Source organism: Taudactylus pleione, unplaced genomic scaffold, assembly GCF_031769625.1.
Source record: "Taudactylus pleione unplaced genomic scaffold, aTauple2 ptg000556l, whole genome shotgun sequence".
In the NCBI taxonomy this organism is placed as follows: Eukaryota; Metazoa; Chordata; class Amphibia; order Anura; family Myobatrachidae; genus Taudactylus; species Taudactylus pleione.
In genome coordinates, this window is record NW_028284958.1 from 6265461 (window position 1) to 6290506 (window position 25046).

A 25046-nucleotide genomic window follows, 5' to 3' on the forward strand; every position below is an offset into this window, starting at 1 on the left:
CTTAAGCCTTCTCAGATGGTTAATTTATTCTTTCTTTAAGGGCCAATGTGATTTATTTTTTTCTGTGGGGACCAACGTGCAGGGCCATAGCTAGGGTAGTGCGGCCGGTGCCATCGCACAGGGCACCACAGGTCAGGGGGTGCTGTTTGGGCCTGTTTATTATCATTCTTGCTTGTAGCTTCCTCCTATTTCATCCCCAGCATCTCCTGGCCTCCCCTATCTCTTCCCTGGACCTTCCCCATGAAGCCATGGCCCTTTTTTGGGGGCATTATGTCCCTTTGAAATATGAGGGGGGGGCGCCAATGCTCTTTCTGGCACAGGGCACCATAAAGTCTAGTTACGGCTCTGCCAATGTATATCTGTATTTTCTTTCTGTGGGGACCATTTAGTTTTATATTTTATTCTGTGGGGCCCAATGTGTTTGTTTTTGTTCTCTGTGGGCTATTGTGTTTTATTTTTTTCTGTGGGGGGCCAATTTGTGAGTGTTTTTATCCATGGGGGCCAATGTGTGTGCTTTTTTCCCCGTGAGGTACTGATGGTGCGCCTTAGCAATTTTAAGTTCTTGTTCGGTGTGCCACGAGATGAAAACATTGCTAATCCCTGTTAGACCATTGCAAAGCGGACTAAAAGGTATATTATATATTGGTTGCCTACGCATAGGGGTCTGCAGTCCACCAAATACTGGCCTCTATGTAGGCAACACGGACACTGTAATGGTCATTCTTGGTTAAGTCTCTTATCTACTCAGCACCATATTTTTCCTTCAAAATGACACTGTACACAAGGAGGAAACCAGCAGTTTCCTTTCTTTTAAAGACAATATTTTCCAAAGGAATGAGAGAATAAAAAGTGTATATCAACAGCAAAATATCCAGACAGCAAGGGGTCATCTGGAGTTTGTGCTTCCACTACACAGCTAAGAGACATCAAACTGAAAAGGAGGAAGAGGAGGGGCAGTGCTGTACTATCTCAAAGGAGCAGAATAGTGAAGAGGAGAAAAAAAAAAAAAAAAGCTGCTTGGCTTAAAAATATCATGTACCATGTACATAGTTTCTTGCCAAGTAAAACAACTTTAGCCTCATATTAGAGAACCGTTTGGTTATTGCTATGTAATGCAGAGAAAGAAGTCCATCATTGTAATAATAAAGTGGCATTTGGGGGTGGTGACATACACGGGTAATATATGAGCTCACATCAACATTAGAAAGTACAGCACAAACCATGACTACTGTTAACCAGAATCTATAGAAGTAAAAAGTAGCATTCACTCTCTTTGTATCAGCTTGTAGAACTCCTTTACATTATTCAATACACGAACTTCCCAAGTCCTTCAGCCCGCTGTGACAATGTGAAAGGGTATATATAAAAAAAAGAAAAAAAAATTGTCAACCATGTCTATGTAGTGTTCTGTGGAGCCATATATCACACATTGGCAGATCTACTTTTGAAACATTGTAGATTTTCTATCTATATAATGGGTATAGAATTATCAGAATGAGAAAAGTGAATGTCATGTTCCCACACAAGACTGTCACAAAAAAATAACGTTACTCTCCAGCATCATACCTTTTGTGTTCATGTTTCTATTTCAGCAGAAGCTACAATAATGCTTTTAACCATCAACCAAAAGGAAAATTCCCCAAATGTAATAATATAAGCAGACACACCTATATAGGCACAACCATGAAGATTGCATGTGCTATTTCTAACTTTGTTCTGCACACTAACAACTTTAGAAAAGAAAGGACATTCAACGCGCATTAGTGCTCTGTGGCAACAAAGATCCATTATAGGTACTTTACTGGTAGGCAAGGTATTTTATATATATATATATGTGTGTGTGTGTGTGTGTGTGCTGTCGAAGCCAGATGATTGGCTGAGACAGAATCTGTTGAAAATGTAAATCTGCACAACGCCATTTTGCGAATGGCAACAAGACGCCATTTTGCGAATGGTCGCCCAACACCATTTTAACGAATCTCACACAATATCAGTACATACGGCAATGTTATTAGTTAGCGTCATGCGACTTCTACGCAATATAACACTATTAAAAGTCCTTACCAAAACTATAAGCACATTAACACCCAAAATAGGAATGACCCTGCAAAACACGTACCACGGTGTACTCCATAAACACGTAGACGCACAACGCTAACTAGCATCTATTCTTAATATCCCTACACTTACATAGAAAGGTTCCCTAGCATTAAGGTTAATATCCAAGGTTATATTCGTTATTAATTATGTTATGAAGTGACTGTATTCAAGATCTAAGGTTTAGTACATGGTAAGCAGACCGTTTTTGGTGCGATTCTAAACCACTGTTTATTTGCAGACTTCCGGTTCCAAGGAAATCGCAACATGCATCTGTGAATTATGGATCATAGAGAGATAGGCATTGAAATGTACTCTGTAATGTAATGGTTATTAGCCAGTTTAGATTTGTTCTTCGGCGGGAAAACGGATACAAAGAGCTGTTGTAGGCTGAACTATTACAATACAAACTGACCTATGAACTGCATCGTAACAGAAGAACCAGGAGGAAGAACCAATGGGATTATGCCAACTTGTTCTATTGTATTGCCTATCTCTGTAAGGGTTCATAAGCAGGCACTCTGGATCTGTTAGTTAGTCATCATATTCTTTCTTTTGACGGAGGCTTCACCTTTGATGCTGGGAAATCTGGATCCAGAGCGCATGCGTATATATCGACTGTACCTTGTGATTGTATAATTTGTTCGCGCGAATTGTATTTAGATCACAACATGTAACTATATGCTCTTTATTGAATAATATCTTTTTGTGCTTTGTAACCACAATCAGTGTCTGGAAAGCAATTATTTCTTGTGCGACTTACAATGCTAAATAGTGACATTTAGGGTGTATAGATCATTAGGTATTCATACTGCGCGCATATTATATATATATATATATGTGTGTATATATACATACACACACTTCTTTTCAGATATGAAATAATACAATGTCCTGTGCCATAATGACTTCTCGCTAGCTCAGTTAGTAATGTTAAGTATAACCGCCCTACTCCACTACCAATTGTTGAAGCTCATCCCACATACTGTACTTAGGTGCATTCATTAAATCACAAACAGGTAAAAAAAAAGCTAAGAATGCAGTTATCTGAGCTACGATGACATCACTGGCCCTAGCCTGAATATGAATCCAGAGTGCACTATTACAAGGCAAGTCTGCCAAGCTGTCACACAAAAGCGGCTTGATTAGAAAAGCATTTTCTCACTAGGAAGCCTACTGCAGAGGAGTGAAAGAGCATAGTGACAAAAATCAGTCAAGTATAAGCATACTAAGTATTTCATGTATATTACTAATAGGGGGGGGATTCTATTGCTTTTGCGCGCCCGATTGAGTCTTAGCCCCCATCTAAACCAACAGGGGCGATAACAGGATTTTGGTACTTAATGATAAATCCCTTTCTCCGATTCCGCAGAGGACACTGGAGTCTCAGTACAGTGGGTATAGATGTGGGATAACTTGGAGCTGGCACTTTAATAAATCTGAATAGTAGCTAGCTCCACCCCCTCTACCTCTCTACAGGTCAGTCTTAAGAAACTGTGCCCGAGGAGAGCTGGAAAATAGAATAATAGAGGAGAAGAGAAGCTAGAACATACATGAACAAGCAAGCAAATATGCAAACAAATCAAGCAGACCTTGAAGAAAAATAACTGTCTGAACCAGGAAAAACAATAACCAATGCAGGTGGAACAGCGCCGGGTGGTCGTCCAGTGTCCCATCGGAGAAAGGGATTCATTGGTAAGTACCAAAATCCTGTTGTTTTCTCCTTCATACACTAGGGGACACTGGAGTCTCAGTAAAGTGGGGACGTCCCAGAGCTCACATCCCCGGCGGGAGAGCGCGGAGAACCCTGCAAAACAGCACGGCCATACTGTGAAGCAGATGCCGCAAACGTGTCAAAACGGTAAAACTTTGCAAATGTAAGCCGGCCTGACCAAGTGGCCGCCCGACAAAGCTGAGTCAGGGAACCATCGCAGGCAGGCAGCCACCCACGAAGGACCCACCGAGCGCATAGAATGCGCTGTGATTGAAGTAGGGGGTTGTTTTGATGCAGCCAGATAGGCTTATCTGATTTTCAGGCGAATCCATCTAGAAATAGTTACCTTAGAAGCCGGCCAGCCTGGACGCACCATATCATATCAAACATACAACGCATCCGACTTCCGGAGGGATGCAGTCCTATTAACATAAAGCTGAAGAGCCCAGACAACGCCTTGGATCTGGAAGCCGAATAATCGTCTTTAAACACCGGAACCACAAACGGTTGGTTGATGTGAAACGCAGACATTACCTTAGGCAAAAAAATGATAACTGCGTACTTAGCTCAGCCCTTTCCTCATGGAAAATGAGGTAAGGCGGATGACAAGAAAGCGCCCCTAGCTCCGACACACGCCTAGCAGAGGCGAGCGCCAAAAGGAGAACCACTTTCCATAATAAAAATTTTTATTCCACAGTCTGTAAAGGTTCAAATAGGGAACACTGGAGAAAAGAGGGGACCAAATCCAAATCCCATGGGGCCGTTGGAGGTACAAATGGAGGTTGTAACCTGACAACCCCCAGTAGAAATGTTTGTATATCCGGCAATAATGCTAGTTTCTTCTGAAAGAAAATCGACAGAGCCGATATTTGAACCTTCAAAGATCCCAGACGAAGACCTGCTGATAAACCAGCCTGTAGAAAAAGCAGCAGCCTGGCTAAGTTGAATTCTGCCGGTGGCGCACCCTTGCGTTCACACCAAGAGACATACGTCTTCCATATACGATTATAGTGCTTTGAGGTAACGTCCTTCCTAGCTCTTAACATAGTAGGAATCACCCTGTAAGGGATACCCTTTCTTCTTAAGATAGCCCTTTCAACAGCCAAACTATCAAACAAAGCCGCTTTAAGTCCTGATAGATAAACAGACCCTGTTGCGGTAGATCTTCTTGCAAGGAAGAGGCCATGGGTCGTCTATCAGTAGAAGACGTAGGTTGGAATACCACGCCCGTCTGGGCCAGTCTGGAGCCACCAACAGAACATTTACTTTTTCTCGTTTGATTCTTCGAAGTAGACGAGTAAGAAGTGGGAGTGGTGGAAACAGGTAAACAAACTGAAACCGCCAAGGAGTTGTTAGAGCATCCACTGCCACTGCCTGTGGATCTCTGATCCGTGAGCAGTAAAGTGGCAGTTGATGGTTCAACCTCGACGCCATGAGATCTACTTGAGGGAGACCCAAACGCTGAATCAGTTGTTGAAAGACCTGTGGATTGAGCATCCATTCTCCCGGATGAATGTCTTATCGACTGAGGTAGTCAGCCTCTCAATTTTCTACCCCTGCAATGAAAATTGCTGATATCGCTACAGCAAATTCCTCTGCCCAGAGAAGAATGCTTACCTCCCTCATGGCAGACCGACTCTTGGTGCCGCCTTGGCTGTTGATGTACGCCACAGCTGTGGCATTGTAAGGACTGCACTCTGACGGCACAGCCCTTCAACAGAGGATGTGGTACCTGAAGAGTATAGAACACGGCCCTTAGCTCCAGAATGTTTATGGGCAGTACCACCTCCAGTCGAGTTCAGCGGCCCTGAAAGTGTCTTCCCCGAGTCACTGCCCCCCATCCCCTCAAGACTGGCGTCTGTGGTGAGGAGAATCCATTCCCACATTGCAAACCGCTTGCCTGCCAATAGGTGAGAGGAATTCAGCCATCAAAGGAGAGATGTTTGATTCCTGGGTGACAGTTGAACTCGCTGGTGAAGAAAAAGGTGGGACCCTGACCACAGAGAGGAGGTCCAGTTGGAATGGACTGGCATGGAACCTCCCGTATTGGATGGACTCGAAGGTAGCAACCATCTTCCCCAGAAGGAGAATACACAGGTGTACTGACACCCTGCGATGACGCAGTATCAATCGCACCATGTGCTGGATGGAGGTGACCTTTTCCTGCAGAAGAAATAGCTTCTGCTCCACAGTGTCCAAAATCATCCCTAGGAAAGGCAGACGCTGAGTAGCCTGTAGAAGAGATTTTTGGTAATTCTGGATCCATCAGTGTTGTAACAGAAGACTCTGTTACCCGGATATCCTGCAGTAACTGAGTGACTGATGGAGCCTTTAGAAGCAGGTCGTCTAAGTACGGGACGATAGTAGCCCCTTGAATCCGAAGAAGCACCATCATTACTGCCATGACCTTTGTGAACGCTCTTGGTGCTGATGAAAGACCGAAAGGCAAGGCCCGAAATTGAAAATGAGAGGCCCGCACTGCGAACCGAAGGAATGCCTGATGAGGAGGCCAAATGGGAATGTGGAGATAGGCATCCTTTATTTCCAAGGATACGGAAAAAAAAAATTGTCCCTCTCGAGCCCTGCAATAACAGACTACAGGGACTCCATTTTGTACTTTAAGGTCCGCAAATAGGGATTGAGATGTTTCAAGTTCAGAATGGGTCTCACTGAGCCGTCCAGCTTGGTAACTACAAACAAGCTGGAATAAAAGACTTGACCCTGCTGATGGATAGGGACATGCACTATTACTCGAAAAGACAGTAGCTTTTCTATTGCTTCCTGTATTGCAACCCATTTGTCCGCTGATGCCGGCAAACCGGTTGTGAAAAAACGAGGAGGAGGTTGGATCTGAAAATCCAACTTCGACACCTGTATAATGATGTCCCGGTCCCATGCGTCCTGGCAAGACTTGATCCAAACTTCTTGAAATTGCGAAGGCGAGCTCCCGCCCTGGGGTTCCCCAGCAGAGAAGGGAGTGCGTCATGCCAGAGCCTTATCTGAAGACTTATCCTGCTGAGAGGAGGATGCAGTGGCTCTATCCCTGCCTCTGGAACCACGGGAGATAGCGGGAGATCCTCTGTCACGACCCCTGAATCTCCCTGGGATACGAAAAGGGTTTCCTAGGAGGAGGAGCAGCAGATGGGAGATAAGTGGACTTACCACCTGTGGCTTGAGATATCCACTTATCCAGTTCCGTTCCAAACAGAGCATCCCCTGTGAATGGAAGCGCTTCCACGGCTCTCTAAAGCTGCATACACACGTTGAGATTTTCTGTCCAACCATCCAACTAGTTGATTGGTTGGAATGAAAATCTGGTAACGTATGGGAGTATTGAGAGAAAAGTTTATAGTTGTCTGTGCTTGTAAAAAGGGGGGGAAAAGCAGCCCGTTTATTATTCAGGTATATGTAAATTGTATCAAACAGACGCTAAGTGAACATAGGAAATAGAAAGTGGAAATAGTGTGAAATGATGTAAAATGATAATAATAGAAATAAATAGAATGATAAATAAAATTATAGAAATAAATATAAAAGAATAAAAAAAAAAGAGAGAGAATGGCATTTATTCCATATACATTAAAAATGTTTAAGCTCTTTTGTTGAAAAGGTGATAAGCGGGGCTGCTGGAATAGTCCTTTTGCCGCGTGTAGACTGATCACACTGCTAACCTTAGCTGTCCTGTCCCTCACTTACCACTGGACCACGTCCGGTCTCTGCTTCAGTAGGTGAGGTGTGGCTGTATCTATTCGGAGCAGCGCTACCAAAAGCCACCCGGCATCTGACGTCATCATCGGGTGCTGCGGGCGTGTTACATACTGAAGCAAGCCGAAGCAACAGCACAGGACACTGCCCATACAACCACACCGCACCTACTGAAGCAGAGTAGGTGCAGTGTGGTTGTATGGCAGTCCCGTGCAGTTGCTCTGGCTTGCTTAGGTATGTAACACGCCAGCGGCACCCGATGACGACATCAGATGCCGGACGTGGTTAGGCTCCGCCCTTGCTGCTTTTTAATGCCCGCCTGTCATTTTCTCCTGGTCACCCACTCAGGGTGCCAGGAGTCACTAACCTTCTTGCTGAAAAATCCTGCCAGCAGCGGGCTGAGCTAATGGGGGACTGCGACGAGCGCCACAGCGCTTCTGGGTAGCCCCCAGAGACAGTGGTCTCTGTAGCTGAAGACCCCAGCGCACGTCGCAAGCAGCGGCGGTGAGGTCTCCCCAGAAGCTCCAATGAAGCAGACAGGCAGGGGTAGTGAGCTGCCTGTCTGATCCTCTTGCTTATCGAGGATCCTTGATTTTTAGCAGAGAGCTCTTTGTATGTGACCAGCTCCCTTGGCACAAAATTAACACTGACCTGAAAGGGGGTATAGAGGGGGAGGAGCTAGCTACTATTCAGATTTATGAAAGTGCCAGCTCCCGGTTATCCCACATCTATACCCACTGTGCTGAGACTCCAGTGTCTACTAGAGGATGAAGGAGAAATTAAATTTTTTGTTGCATGACGCGCCAAAATAGACCGGGTATAGCCGCTAAACCTTTCTAAAGCCCTTGTTAGCATGCCCAAATAAAACATTTTTGCCAAATTCTGCTAGCCACTTCAGGAGGTGATGAGCAGAGATCATGATATCGCACCCATTGGCAGGAACAATTAAATTGCTGCCATAGGGTACGCAATACTGCTGCGGTCAGTGAAAGGAATTGAAGAATTTAATTCCCCCCCAGAGTCTTTAATATTTCAGAATTTCAATTAGTAGCTTTATTCGCATATTAAACATTACATAGCACAGCATAGGACAGAACTACAGGTGATGTCACAGTGGTCATTTTGGGCTTAATGCTTCTGGATTATCTGCCATTCCAATGCACAGGAGGTGGTGCTAGTTCCAGATCATAATAAAGCCACAGAAATTTAGTATAAATGTGGCTCTCAATGTTTTACAAAGGCTAATTTCTATAGCACACAAAGCGCAACAATAATAAGCAGTGATATGGAGACTTTCAGGCCATGCTCCTTGAGAAAAATATTTAAATAAAGTTTCTCCAAAAGGTGAAGGGCCCATGGAATCCTTGTGAGCAGAGTCGGGACTACAGGTGGGGCTGTCAGTCCAGGGCCTGGTTGGCAAAGATCAAAATAGAGGAAACTTGACAGGGCATGGACTGGACGAGTACAGAGGCAGACGTGGTTGCCGATAGCTCCTGAGACTTTGGAGCTTTCTGTCCATTTGCTGACGCTCCCAAATCCCGTTTTCACACATCCAGACTCCTGCTGACCTGGTTTTACCCCACTGTCCATCTGGAGCCAGAAGCTGCGTCTGAGACAGTGCTCAGTCTTCGGGGTTTATACTTGGGCTGAAGCCGGGGCCTAAATTTGGAAGCTGCGGAGGTCGCGATCAGCGCTGGTGCGGCTTCCTCACAGTCTGATCGCTGCATCCCCCTCTGTGTGGTGTGCTCCTCAACCTCTTTACCTACCTGCTAGCTAAACTGCTGGTTACCTGTGCCTCTAGTGTCCTGTGAAGTACACAGCCTGGCACTGATCGCGGAGATACCTGGTGCACTCTCAGTTATAGTGCACAATCCCTGCTGGCTTCCCTTCACACTGAGGGATTAAGCTACCTCCTGCCTTCCGCATATTCGGCTCTTCGTGGCCTAAGACCACTGGTATGGGTGTGTAATCCCTGAACAAAGTGTAGCAGCCATTTTGAGAAGGAGTGCCTTGCTTTCATATTTTCTACAGCACTATTTCTATAGGAATATTTCTGCCATAATTTCCATTGGAATATCGGTGTGTTAGTAGCTGTGCTGCGTAGTCCACATTATGATGTGACCATCTACTATGCCCTCTCTCCACCTATGTCCTTTGTGAGCAAAATGTAACCTGTATATCTGGTGCTTATCTATTCTGGAAAAGTGTGCTACTCCCATAGATTCAGGTTGATGGTGTCATTTCCAATCTATTTCTCCATTTATACAGTATTTGTGTTCTTTGAACTATGCCTCCGAAAAAAGCTAAAGTACATATCCCTCCACCCATGCCCTCTTCCAACCCAAAAGGATCTCGTTTCTCTGGCTCCTCTAAAGATGCCCTTCCCCGGTCCCCTCCTGCTGGAACCGATCTGGGTGAATATACTATCATACTGAAGGCTCTGGTATTGATCCGGATTCTACTGCTCCATTAATGGTCAAGACCTTGTGTCAAGTTCTAACTGCCTTTAAATCTGATCTTACTTCTGACCTTACAGCGGACTTTGTGAAGAAAGATCAGAAGTTTCAGATATTGGTTCTCGTACTGATCAACTTGACCGTAAAATGGAGGAGCTAGTAGCATCTCATAATGACCTTATTACAGCTCATGATCACCAAGAGTCTCAGCAAGAGGCATTCAAGAACAAAATGGCGGATATGGAAGACCATTTCAGACAGAATAATATCAAAATTCGGGGCATTCCGGACTCTGTCGCTAACTTCGAATTAGAATATTATGCCATGGCACCTTTTCTCAAACTTCTTCCTAATGAGGATGACAGAGACCTTCTAATTGATCGTATACATCGTCTACCCAGACCTCGCTCTGTTGCAGGATCTCTGCATAGAGACACTCTTCTGCGTGTTCATTACTTTCCAGTTAAGGAGCGTATTCTCCGAGCAAGTTAGATCAGCAGCAGACACTGATATTTTAGGTGGCTTACAACCTTTTCCCAGATTTCTCAGCAACAACTATTGCTAAATGTAGGGCCCTAGCCCCTATCACATTAGCTATATGCTCACATGAGATCCAATTCCGTTGGGGCTTCCCAGTCAAGTTACTTGTTACTCATGATGGCTTTTCCTGTGTGATTTCAGACCTCGACGCTGGTGCTAAACTCCTTTCGGAATGGGACATTTCAGTCAAATACCAGACACCTCAAGGAAAGCATCTCCACTTCAGCAAAAATGGTCCACTACTTGAAGTATTGTTTGTTTTTTTTGTGGCTGTTTTTAGTAGTGGCTTTCTGAAAACTTTATAATTGAATTTCTTAGGGTCAGTGTGCCTTGGTTGTCCCAGAGGACTGCTTTTGGATTCAACAAAAACTGTCAGAAGATTCGTGAGTTACGGAAGTGTTACTTTTTCTATGTTGTTGCATGTGTATGTATTAATATTCGATACTTGATCTGTTTTTTCTACAGATTTATATAAAACTACAAGTCTTTCTTATTGTCACTTATATCAGGTACATTGATTAGACTTGTGTGCTTAATTTGTCTTTTTTGCTCGGTTTCGTATTCTATTTTCTCTATATGTTAACCATTGGACATGGGTGGTGGCTTTTTTTTTTTTCGCCTGTGCCCCCACTTTGCTGTTACTGATAATTTTTTTTCCCTGCAGTAACTATACTGGCCCAATATACCGGGCCATTTCTGTTTATTTCCCTTTCCCTTTTTTGTTTTTTTTTTCCTGTTTTTTTGTTTTGGGGTATGCTTTTATATTTCTGTAATGTCCTATATCTATTAATAGATTTTGTTCAGTTGATTTATTGTTCGAACCTCTACTCATTTTTCTCTTCCTAATCTAGTACAATGGTTCAGATATTTTCATTGAATGTTAAAAGGTTTAAATTCTCAGAATAAAAGGAGATTAACACTATCTATTTTATAAACAGAGGTAGATATAGTTGTTATTCAAGAAATGCATTTTAATGCTAGAAACCCTCCCACCCTAAAAGATCATAGGTATCCGGTAGGTTACTTTGCTAACGGTCCCTTTAAACGGAATGGTGTTGCTATTTTATTTCACAAATCACTTTCTTTTGTCATACATGCATCGTTATCTAATAAGAATGGAAGGTATCTTATTTTAGTAGGGCAATTAGATGAAAAATGGGTTACCTTAGTAGCGGTATATGCACCTAACTGTAACCAAGTTCCACTTCTTAGAAATTATGTATACAGATTCAAAAACTTATGCGGGGTTCCTTGATATTAATGGGAGATTTCAACTTAGTTTTAGATCCTAAACTAGATAAATCGCATCAACCCTCTACCAATTCTACCTCTGGCCCTCACCTAGCATGTAGGTCTCTCTTAGCAGATTTCGATCTCTATGACGTATGGAGAATCCTTCCGCACGGGATTACACATATTTCTCTTCCGTTCATAACTCATACTCTAGAATTGATTTACTGCTAACAGATAAATGGACCTTACAAACATTCTCATTCTCTAGATATATTACCTATTAAATGGTTGGACCATGCCCCTCTACTATGGAAATGGAAGCTGCTTAATCAATTTTTTCCTCCCCGCCCCTGGAGACTATCTCCTCATTTGTTGTCGAATATAATGGCTAAACAACATATAGAAAATCGTATGAAAGCCTTTATGGAAATTAACGCCCCTTCGGATATCTTGGCTTTCACATTCTGGTGTGCTTTTAAGGCTGTTATACGAGGTTCTGCTATACAGGCTGGAGCTCGACTTAAATGTCGAAATGCCCAAATACAATTCGATCTTGATGTTAAACGTAAAGATTTGGAAGATCGTAATAAATCACATCCCTTTAGTGAGCTACATAAAGAATTGTCTGCCATTAGGAGTCAGCTTCAAAAACTTCTCTTAGCCCGCACCCAAACTGCGCTAAACAGACTATGCCAAAAGTTTTACCTATTGGGTAATCGAGCAGGAAAACTTTTGGCTCATAAACTTAGTGTTCAACAAGCTAAGCATAGAATTAAACATATTATTTCTCCCAATGGTGCCAAGATAGTGAATCCTTCTGCAATTGCCAATCTCTTTGCTGAATATTACTCTCGATTATATAATCTATCTTCTGACTCCTCTATCCCTCAAACTTCGCCCTCCGTAATTGCTTCTTTTCTTTCCAATATTGGTCTCCCCTTTCTGACTAATGAACAGGTGCTTGACTTAAACAATCCTTGGACAGACAGACAGAGGTGACAGCGGCAATTTCCTCGCTCTCACGTGGGAAAGCTCCTGTACCTGACGGATTCACTAATGACTTTTATATTACTTTTTCTGATTATTTAACTCCTATATTGACGTCTTTATTTAATGTTGTATCGGAGGTCGGAACATTTCCTACAGAGAAGTTGGAAGCCCAAATAGTGACTCTACTGAAACCCGGGAAAGACCCAGCCTATTGCAAAAACTATAGTCCTATTGCTCTCCTGAATGGAGATGTTAAATTATATGCCAAACTAATTGCTAACAGTTTTTCCCTTTTCCTTCCCTCCCTTATTGATCCTGACCAGGTTGGGTTTGTGTCTGGCAGACAGGCCTCTGTCAACACCCGTAGAGTATTTAATCTCATTGATTATGTTAATTCTACCCAATCTGGAATGCATTTGCTTTCTTGAGATGCTGAAAAAGCATTTGACCGTTTAAATTGGTTATATATGCAAACTGTTCTTTCAAAATTTGGTTTTGTAGACCGTATTTTAAATGTCTATTTCAGCTTTATATAGTTCACCGTCAGCTCAAGTTTTTAGTAATGGTGTTCTGTCGGGCACATTCCCTATTTTTAACGGTACACGTCAGGGGTGCCCTCTTCCCCCTTTAATATTTGTTATGGCTATTGAACCCCTTGCTGCTAAATTACGAGCGGACACTGAATTTCCTGGAATTAAACTTGGTGACTTCACACGTTATGTCTGTTCGCGGACAACTTTCTCCTATTTGTCACCGATCCTGAAAGATCTCTTCCCCATTTGCATTTGGTGTTTACAGAGCCTCCTCTTATTATAGGTTGAATACAACCAAAACTGATGCTTTACCTATTAACCTTGCACCCTCCTTAGTTACTTCTTAGTCGTATTTTTCATTATAATTGGCGAACTTCTTCTATTCGCTAGCCATATTTCCCACTCCTCTAAATTGGTTTTTGAGGTTAATACGCCTACTATAATTGATGCTTTGTCTAATTACATGAAATCATGGAGTTCCTATGAGAATCTTGGTTAGGTTGGCTAGCTGCTGTTAAAATGTCTCTATTACCGAAATTGATGTATCTCTTTCGAACCATCCCCTTTCTATTTCCTAGAAAATATATGGATATATATAGTACTCTTATCTAGTTACCTTTGGAGGAATCACCCTCCGAAATTAGCCAGAACTCGAATGATTCTTCCAAGGGAACGTGGTTGTTCATCTCTGCCAGACTTAAATTTATATCAAGAAGCTTGTTTATTAGTTTCTCTACATCAATGGTTTCGTCATCCTTCTAGTCTCTGTTGGGTATCTCTAGAACAAAATAATTGTTGGGGATTCCCTCTATTTACTTTGGACTCCTAAATCTCTATGTCCTAAAGTTACTTTTCTATTGCCCTCTATACATGTCTCACTACAAGTTTGTGATAAGCTGCTATCTAAGATTACTGGATTTTCTCTTCCCTCATCTGAACTATCTGTTAAGGCATTGGCTAAATTGATACCTAATCTCTCTTTTACCATTTGGTACAATAAGGGAATTCACAAGTTGGGTGACCTTTTGGAAGGTAATATGATTCTTCCATTATCAGTGCTGCAGTTCCGCTTCTAATTACCCCAGTCAGAGATGTTTCGTTACATGCAGATTCACCATTGGTTTCGGAAGCTGGTGGGCCCCAGGGGAAAGATACATTCACTTTCCACTATACTACTGTCTCAATTGCAGAAGGGTCAGTCGAAGGGTGGCATTTCATTCTGGTATAGAGCTCTCCTTGACACATGTCCCTCTGATAAGTCTGCTGCTCAAGTGAAATAGGAGAAAGATGTGGGCCATGTTATTTCTGACTCACAGTGGCAGTCAGTGTATTCTTCCTCTTTTCGCATGTCAAGATACTTGAACCACACTAAAATGCAGATTAAATTATTAAACAGACTCAATCTTACTCCCGATAAACTACATTCCTTTTGGAATACATGCTCTAAATTTTGTTGGCGCAATTGTGGTGAAGTGGGACATTTATTCCATATGTTTTGCTCTTGTCCCCTTATATAGAGTTATTGGACAGAGGTAGATTTATTAATTCATAAAGTTTTGGGACTATCTTTATCCCCCTTCACCATCTTTAGCTTTGTTGCATATTTATCCTAATTCTGTACCAGTGTGCTATCATTATGTTCTTGGGCATATTTGTGTTGCGGCTAGAGCTGCATTAGCTCAATGTTGGAAGCAACCTTTACCCCCCCCTGATTATTAAAGTGTTTTATAAGAATAATTTTCATTTTTTTAATGGAGACAGAATCAGTGCCTTCCTCTACTTCAGGTTCTTCTCTGTTGGTAAAGTGGAGAGCCTGGCACGAGTATGTGATGGATGGAGAGGGAGCGGCGCTTTTATCTAAACCATCTTTATCTGATCCACTACAATTCAGTTTGAATGAATCTCCTATTTCCAATTGATATGTGGTTATTGCTGTTGTCCGTTTTTTTGGAGATACTGTTTTGATGTAAAAATGTACTGTTTCTTTGTGATTTATTTTAGGTTGTATTAATTGCACATTATGCATATTTATATTTATGTATATTGTGCTATGTATACCCTTTTTATTTTTCCTTATCCCCAGTTCTTTTTTCTGTATCCTTATGAAAAAAAAAAAAAAAAAGTCAATAAAAGTATTACTGATAAAAAATAAAAAAAAATAGAGGAAACTTCTTCTGAGCATGTGCCGGTCAGTGCCTGACCACACATGAGAGTAATGTCTTTGCACGGTACATGCCCAAAGTTTTCTATGGGGAGCAGTGATGCAATGTTCTGCCCCTTCCTGCGAGTCTTTGCCCCATCCATTGGGTTTTAGAGCATGACATGGGCTTCAGCTGACACGGAACCACCAGCAGTAAAACCAGCATTAAATTACTGTTTGTTAATGTTGTGTGGCAGAGGTGTGATTACACTGCTAACTCCTGACTGAGTATTTATAGAAGCATGTGGAGGTACAGAGGCAGTTTCCTTCAAATAAACATCAGAAAGACAGCATCGGTGCCAACTCCGTCGGTTTCATTCTCTTTCTGGCATGCTCTGCTTCCGTACAGTAAAGCAACACAGATCTGGATAATATTTGGAAGCAGCAGCAAAATTAATCAAGACATGCATCTCAAAAACTTATATCCCAGGTCTGGATATTTTCATATATTAATTCCTGTATCATTAAGCTGTTAAATAAAATCATCTGAAGATGTACTTAGCTGTGTCAGTCTGAGGAAAGGAAAGTGAATAGGAAAAGAAGGAAGGCCGAGTTACTTAGTAAATACGCTTGTGACCAACATTTCCTCAGATGGATCACCCAATACCACCACTAGAATCTTTATCAAAGACTGGCACAAACTGAACGAGACAATGGTGCATTTTTACAGCATGTCTGCTACAGCGAAAGTGTCACTAGTTAATGTAATGGAATACAATGCGCCATTTTAAAATGATGCCAACCACTAATCTTTCTTCCCTTGTGCATTTCTGAGAGTGAGCAAGTGCAATAGAGGGACAGGAAATGCAAGAGCATTAGCGCTGAGTCCACCCCTAAATCTCCTCCTACAGCTCATAATTTCAGGATGTGGAAACAGGTAGGATAATCACCGACCCAGCCTTGAATGCTTGACGAAAGAAATCCTGAAAACTTGACCCGTTAGGGATGTGGGAGGACTAAATTTTTGCACCACACGTCGAGGGAGAAAAGGAGTGTTTGAGGGAGAGGGATTAAACAGGCATTCTAAAGGTTTACAAACAAAGCCCCCTTCTAAAGTAGCCCTGAAGAAAGTAATGAAAATATTACAAAATTTTAAATTGTTACCACACAATAACCCAAACAATTATTGGATATTTTACATACGGCACAAAGATTTAATGTATGAGAGGATTAAAGTTTAAATTAAACTGACACTATATAGCACGTGTGATCGTTGGAGACATGAGTTTATTTAAGAAAATAAAATTTCAGCCATTATTCCCAATATGTGCTCAAAAATAAAGTTAATCCATTGAGAATAAAATATTCTTGAACAAAAAGCCTCATTATATGCAAGTTCACCTTTTACTGCTCCAATGTTTTATCATGCACAAACACAGCATTTCAGCTTTCATTTCAAAACAAAAGATCTTTTTTTTATCCTTATAGATCACTGGTTCTTAACTCTAATCTGCAAGTACCCCCAACAGGTCAAGTTTTCTGGATTTCTTTAATCATACACAGGTGAGTTAATCCATATTGTTAGGTCAGTAATTATCATGTAGAATTTGGGAGCCACTCAAAGAGCTCTATCGGGGGAAATCAATTGTTGTTGTTATGGCTTTAACTAACAGGTGCCCATTGGAGCAACTCAACTGATGGTCCGATCGGGCACAAGTGCCAAGGGCACACACACATTTCTGCTCACAGCCTCCTGAGTTGGCGAGCAGCTTTAATTACAATGGCTCATGTTAAGTTGGGTACACACTGACAATTGATCGGCCAATATATCTGCTGCACATCGGCCGGTGTGTACCCTTATCATTATTATAACACTTGCTAATTACTTTACACACCTGATACTTTAACACTTCACTGTCACCCTTTTTTTCGAGTGATGCCCTGGGGAGGTCTTTGGCTGAGCTGACTTTTGGGGTGCTCTGCGTCCCAGATGTGAACCCCAGAGTGTTAGGGACCTGCTCAATGAGGTGACCTTGACGCTGGTGGGCAGGCCCGTATCAGTGGCCATTGATATGCAAACTACCTCTGAAATTCTATATTATAAATTTATATGTATACAGTAATGATCGCATAGTGCATCTGCACCTCTGTTTTTTGTATATGTCACTTTGAAATCTCAGCATGATAGCACCTTTCATTACTATTAGGGTGTGCAGTCTAGAGCCCTTCCTTATACCCCATATTGTGTATTTATACACACATCTGAAGCCTGAGATTGCTCCAGTCTAGATTTGCACCCCTCCCCCCACCCCCTCATATGTTTTTAAGCAGGGACCTAGCATTTGACTGCACAAGGCAACAGGCATAATTACAAGTAAGTCCTATTTATATTGTTAGTATCAGTTTATTTGGGGTGAGCATTTGGGTGTGGGGCCCCCTGAGCTGTTTTGGCTGGACCTCTCCAGGGCATCACCATTTAATACATATAGTCACTTTGTATATCACCTTCCAGTTTGTTTAATATTTATGTATTTTTTCACACACATTCTACCCTTATCATTATTATAACACTTGCTAATTACTTTACACACCTGATACTTTAACACTTCACTGTCACCCTTTTTTTCGAGTGATGCCCTGGGGAGGTCTTTGGCTGAGATGACTTTTGGGGTGCTCTGCGTCCCAGATGTGAACCCCAGAGTGTTAGGGACCAGCTCAATGAGGTGAACTTGATGCTGGTGGGCAGGCCCGTATCAGTGGCCATTGATATGCAAACTACCTCTGAAATTCTATATTATAAATTTGTATGTATACAGTAATGATCGCATAGTGCATCTGCAACTCTGTTTTTTGTATATGTACCCGCAATAAGTCTGAACGACGTTGTTCACAGACATATCGCATTGGCTGTGCTGCACAGCCGATGGACATATGCAGACATATCTGTCCATCAGCAAGTGTGTATGGGCGGTCACATGCAGCTCGCCCTACCCCCAGGCTGCGGGACCTGCCCCCTCCTACACACTGAACACAGATGATGGTTGTTCAGTGTACAAACAACCATCATCTGCAGATCACTCAATCAGCAGTTATATCTGTTTAGTGTATACCGAGCATTAGTCACTTTACAGCCATTACACCCAATCATTTGAGATCCAGTGGCTTTAAACCTGGCTAACACAGATGTTATTTCAGACATTTTTGTAACAGACATCCTACAGCCCACACACATCTTAGTAAGAAAAAAAAAACGCAGCTTGCAGAACACACATGTATCTGTATACGAAAGTGGGAACAGTAACATGTGTAATCCTTTATTTCTGCATGTGGTTCTCTTCCGGCTTCCCTACTTAATCATGGCAAAGATACAAGTGGGCACATAAAGAACCAACTTTGGAGAAGACTGGGAGGTGACAACTTTGCATCACAGCAACTGAAGCCGTTTCTTTTCATTAATGAGTGTTTTCTAATGTCACTACTTCAAACAGTATTGCACAAAAGATGACAAAACACTTGCACATAAATACAGCAAATATCAAAACATATGTGCCGGACATGGAGTACATTACAGGTTTCACTTTATAAATATGTAATTATCACAGACCTCACATGGCACAGTGTTTTGCTTTTTAACCGTACATTATCTCACTAGGAACAAAATGTTTCATATAGTCTTATTATTTATTTCCGTTTCAGCCTGAATTAGAATATGCAAAGAAAAAAAAAGTAAGTACTGTAAGAAAGAAATCTCTTACCTATTCTGTGGTGGTAGCACAGGAAGGAAAATTCTTAAATATTTAAAGACCTAAGGAAAAAAAAAAATGCGCAGAGCATTAGCACAGATACGCAGTAGCAAAGCCATAAGGAACTCACTAGTCCTAGAATTTCCTGGCAATGCTATGCCGTTTCTGTGCCCAGGAAAGTTGACGCGATACACACATTTGTTCATAAGTCCAAAGGTCAGACTATTCTACACATACAGCATGTCACACCTTGTGAACACAATTTTACATGAAAAGACATGAAATGTACTATTGTACAATTACCGAGCGAGCCACATTCTATATTGAATAACTTCTGAAAACTGCAGGCATCAGGTGCATTACATATTTTACTACTGAGGTTACTGTCATCTTTAGCTGTAATTTGCTCCTAATCTCAGTGAAGGTCTATAAGGCTGGAAGTACCAATGTTTTTGGAGCAGTTAATCCTGCTGTCCTCTGGATTCCTAAAATAACTGGGCAGTGTATAAGTTCAACAGTGCCTGCCTGCCAAAATGATGGAGATAAAATATAATCGTGTTGCAGCAAAAAAAATGTTAAAGAACCAGACAATTTAACCTTTACATAGCTGGACATATTTAGCTGAGCTGGAGGATAATACGAGTCATCATGATGTAATGATCCTAATGAGTTAGCATACCAATAGACTTAATACATGGTCAATTAGGGGAATTATGCTACAGTTTGACCTCAAAGCAGAATCCAAAGTGAGTAAATCAGCAATGGGAGATGTCTGGTGACAGTTGATCGACTTTTTGATATTCCTACAGATAATTTGAATATAATGTATGTGCTATTCTCTCACATATCTTCTGCCTCCATGAACAGTAAATAGGCGTGTACAGTGTTAAAAAAAAACTCCATGCATGTAACACGTTCTCAGGCGCCAATGATGTGTAGAGCAGTACAGGACAAATAAGGGGGGGGGGGGTCAAATCTTCTAAACAGGACAAGTTCCCCATAGCTACCAGTTATCTAGTACACTGAATTAAGCGATAGCCAGAATCCTCTTTAGAAGGTCTGATAAATCTTCTCCAGTCAGTGTGTGGAATGATGCACAAACACTATAAGCAGGACGGCACCGTTACCATGATCACGCTCTACTGCTGAAGGTAGAACAGTTGTTCAAAGGGCAACCACATTAGTCACTCAATGGTATTTGCATGGTCAGTGATAGAATATTAAAAAGAGGGTTAGGCTCCATGCCAGGACCCAAACTAGTCCCATACATGGGTATTTTTCTCAAGCAAGCACTGACCACAACAAAGTTTCTACAAGAGATAAAAGCAGCTAGAAGGGTTAAAGTAGTATAGTGGAGCCACATGTGTGTCTGTCTGACCTACAGAAGAACAGGAAAACAAAGTACTCTGACAGCGAATGATTAACCCATTGAGTATGGTACAAAGTAGATTCATAATTTGGAGTGGGCCCATTGTTAGAGTAACCTCACAGCCATGATATACCCCTTTCAGACATACAGCAAAAACCCGGGTTTTTGGACGTGAACGTGCATCAATACGAGTTTTTGCTATGTGTGAACAGAAACTACCCACTTCGAAGTCCTGGGTCCATGACCCTGCTCTGTACCAGAGTTTTTCCCTGGTGCAACCTGGGTAGCCCCTAGTGTGAATGCATCCAACTCGGGTTTTAAGAAAATTTTCTCATTGGCTGTTCTGTGCACATGCAGATTACATCAACTGCAGGCATGCAGACCACATGGCTGGGGAGCAAATTAATTTAAGTGTGTAGGTTTAACTTTTTATGTGAAAATTTTGTCTTTGTATAGACAAACTTTCTAGAGGCTATATTGATAACATTTCTTATATTGTAATGTAAAGCTGTATTGGTTTTCAATAAGAAAAAACAATGGAAACAAACAAACTTTGTGGACTTTACTGTAAAAATGCTAATTTTGATATGTCACTACTGTGAACCAAAAAAAAAAGTATCCCCTTTAAATCAACACCAAATTCCAGGGCAGACCCGGGTTCAGTGTGAACGTATCTGACCCTGGAATTTCCCATGTTTTGGTGTAGTGTGGACTAAGACCTGGGAATTTCCAGGGTTGATAGAACTGGAAAGTATTAATATATTCCCCGAGTCTTAGGTCTGAAAGGGGTATTATTAGCTCCTTAACTGCATGCAAGACTTCTACTGTGTGCAAAGTGACTTGGTTACAGGATATCATTTGTAATACACCACATGAAGATGATCTATACCAATGTGGAGAAGAATTCTCCTTAGAAAACTAGTGTGGCCAACCAGCCAGCTCTACGGTAAGTTTGCATTACAAAAACCTGACCAGCATTTTGCTTTATACCTTCAGCACATTGTGATTGAAGTGTACAACTCATAATAAAACAGGTCTGCTTAACACTATTTGCATCCAATACCAGCCCATAAAGAGAGATTAGCTAAACAACCCAGAGACTTGGAAAGAAAGAAAAATGTTTTAATAGAAGAAAAACAAATAAATGTCTCCGTTGCAATAAAGGGGCTACCTGAATATACCAGAAGGAGTGGGTGGGTGGGTTTGCATGTTGAACAAAATATTATGGGACTAGATGGGTCAGTCCAGCATAGTGACTGTAGAGAATGTGTCTCAGATATATTATACAAGTCTGCATTATTTTTAGAACTCAAATATGATGCTTTATAAATAATGACAACAATTACAGCAATTAAAACAAAAGACACACCTGCCTCTCTTGTAAGTACAGTCCGTCTATGCGTCAGAGTAATTTCACCATTTAAGCACAGAAGGTTAATTATCAGCATTTTTAAAGGTATTTTTCACATGAGACAAGTTATGACTTAGGGCCTGATTCAGACCCAGTCGCGAGCGCTGAGCGCTCGCAACCGGGTCGATGGTGGCCCAGAGCGCATGCGCACGACGGAGCCGGCTCCGTCATGCGCATGCGGGAGACCTGGATAGCGACGGGCAATCCGTCACTCCGGGACTCGTACCAAAGGGGGCATGCTGTCGATGTTGATTGACAACACGCCCCCTTTGGTGGGCGGGCCGGGGGTGATGTCATGTTTGAGCCGAAAGCTCTCTGGGGCTTGCGGCCACGAGACCCTACCACAAGGGTCTCGTCGCAAGCCCGATGGTCGCAAGCGGCCAGGAGGCCGTTCTAAATAAAAATGACCAGCCCTGATTCAGAGCGAGCGCTCTCAGAGCGTCCGGCTCTGAATCAGGGCCTTAGTCTCTATTAAACGACTAAAGAAAACTGTTGCACACTATCCATGCTTGATATGCTATATTGCTGTAGAACCCGAAGGCCAGGAAAAAACATAATACTAAACAAAACGAAGTTACTGTACTATATAAAATTATCTTGACAATGTTAATATTAAGCATTCACCGATCATACAAGCATAATTTATTACACTAGTTAACCTACACACAGTCAATGAAAAAACATTTATGAAAAAATAAAAAATCTCCAGGTTCAGGGACTTTTCACATTAGCATTTTTCAAAATAGAAAAAAAAAAAAATCAGTCAACCCAAAAATAGGGGGAGGGGGGAGGGGGATCTATACTTCTAAATCACTTAGCCCAGGAGCTATTCAATTACTTCCCACGACTAGTACCGAGGCTGCAATTATCATGGATTTCTGCTCGCTCCTGAGGTCTGAGCAGAAATCAACATTAAGAAGGGCTTAGGGACTAGACGCAACCAGACAGCTGCATCACACCAGGCACTTAGCAACTAAACCTGGGCATTATCTAAGGGAATACCGGCCGTCGCAGGAAGTAACTGAATAGCTCCCGGGCACCTACTCCGGGAGCTAAATTCTAGCGTAAGAATTTAATTGACCCTAAATCAAAATTTTGGGTGGCATTATGCAAGAAAAACAAAAGAACCTCACTTACATGTGGCCATCACAATCAGGTGTATAGCACAATGGCCGCTGAGCGCCATTTTAGCGAATCTCACAATATCTGTACATACGGCGATGCAATTAGCATCGTGTGATTACATTGCTACCGCATATTATTTAAAGTCCCACCATACCCCATGCGCACATTAAATTATACATATAATATACAAGACGCACAGTTGTGCTGTGAACACAACACGTATAGTAGCAACTGTACGATAGCCCGTGTACGACGCCGTTATGATTATTAGCGTTGTGTGTCCGCAACTGCCCCAGGTTAAAAGTCCTCATTATACAAATACGTACATTTATTATTACATATAATATGAACAATCCTGCAAAGCATGTGCCATGGTCACCACAAACACGTAGAGGCACAACGCTAAGTAGCGTCTTATCTTAATATCCCCGCACTGACATACTGCACACTTACACAGGACAGTTCCCTAGCATTAAGGTTAATATCCAAGGTTTTATTCATTATTAATTATGTAATAAAGCGACTGTATTTAAGATCTCAGGTTTAGTACATGATAAGCAGACCGTGTTTGGTGCCATTCTGAACAACTGTTTATTTGCAGATTTCCGGTTCCATCGGTGAGGAAATCGCAACATTCGTCTGCAAATTATGGATCATAGAGACTTAGGTATTGAAATGTACTCTGTAATGTAGCCAGTTTAGACTTGTTCTTCGGCCACAACGGACACAAAACTGTTGGAGGCTGAACTATAACAATACAAAACTGACCTATGAACTGTATCGTAACAGAAGAACCATGAAGAACAACCAATGGGATTATGCCAACTTGTTCTATTGTACTGCCTATCTCTGCAAGAGTTTATACGCAAGCACCCTGGATCTGTTAGTTAGTCATCATCTTTCTTAGCTGTTGACGGAGGTTTCATAGTCGATGCCGGGAATCTGGATTCAGAGCGCATGCATATGTATTCGACTGTACCTTGTGATTGTATAATTTGTTTGAACTAATTGTACTAAGATCACAGCGTGTAACTATCTGCTTTTTGGTGAATAATATATTTTTGTGCTTTGGTACCACAATCCAAGTCTGGAAAGCAATTATTTTTTTTGAGACATATAAAGCTAAATAGAGACATTTAGGGTATATAGATCATTAGGTATTCATAACCTATAGATATACAAGACCGTTATTAATGTTAAAGATATAAGGCCTGATTCAGAGATCTACGCTAATGCCAGCGGAGCTGCCATCCGTGTACGCAGCTGTTGTGTGAAAATACGCAAATTTCGCAGAGTGTTATATTTAGACGCCCCCAACTCTGATTTTGCTAATACAAACATCTGCGTACAAAGACACAAAATTGGTCACAGAGCATTTGATTATTGCAGTTCTGAGTAACCATATGTCTACTCGTAATGGCAGCGGGAACAAAGCTGGCGAGTACATCTCTATTGCACACGCAGGTTGCCACACTCCCTGAAAATGGTAGCGGCACACCTGCGTTTAAGTTGCTACTTCCCCATCGGTAATGAAACTTGATGCATGTGCAGTGCAACCCATTACAGATAATCTCTCAAACTGTGTAAACATTGGCATTGACATCATCTCTGAATCAGGCCCATAGAAAGCTAGACCATGATGCACTTTCAGTTCTACCAGCTCACTGACAGGCAACAGTGGCACTAGGTCCACATGTGGCACGGTTATCATTCAACTGTGGCCCCCAGCTCCTCCATGCTTCATTTGTTATTTTCTGGTGTCTTTCCTTAATTAAATGTATTATTTAAGCTTGCTACTGAAAATAATGGTGATGTGGGGCCCTACTGAAGTTTAGAGGTCCACCAATGCGCCCTTAAAATGCATTATGTTGGCTCTATCTGTACAAGCTAGTGGAGTTTTCTTCTCTGAAGCACATTTTATGCAGTGACAATTCTCACTGCTACTTTGTTATTTACTTATTTTCTGTTTTTTGTTCTATTACTGCTGAAT

General features: G+C 41.8%; 1 protein-coding gene across 1 annotated transcript in view; it reads right to left on the bottom strand.

Moving 5' to 3' along the window:
* The window catches only part of AKAP13 (A-kinase anchoring protein 13), a 312402-nt gene that overhangs the window by 263400 nt on the left and 23956 nt on the right, over nt 1–25046 (bottom strand). The window contains exon 2 of the mRNA XM_088452667.1: nt 19164–19213. The gene's annotated coding sequence lies outside the window, so the exon portion shown is untranslated. The remainder of the gene's footprint in view (nt 1–19163; nt 19214–25046) is intronic.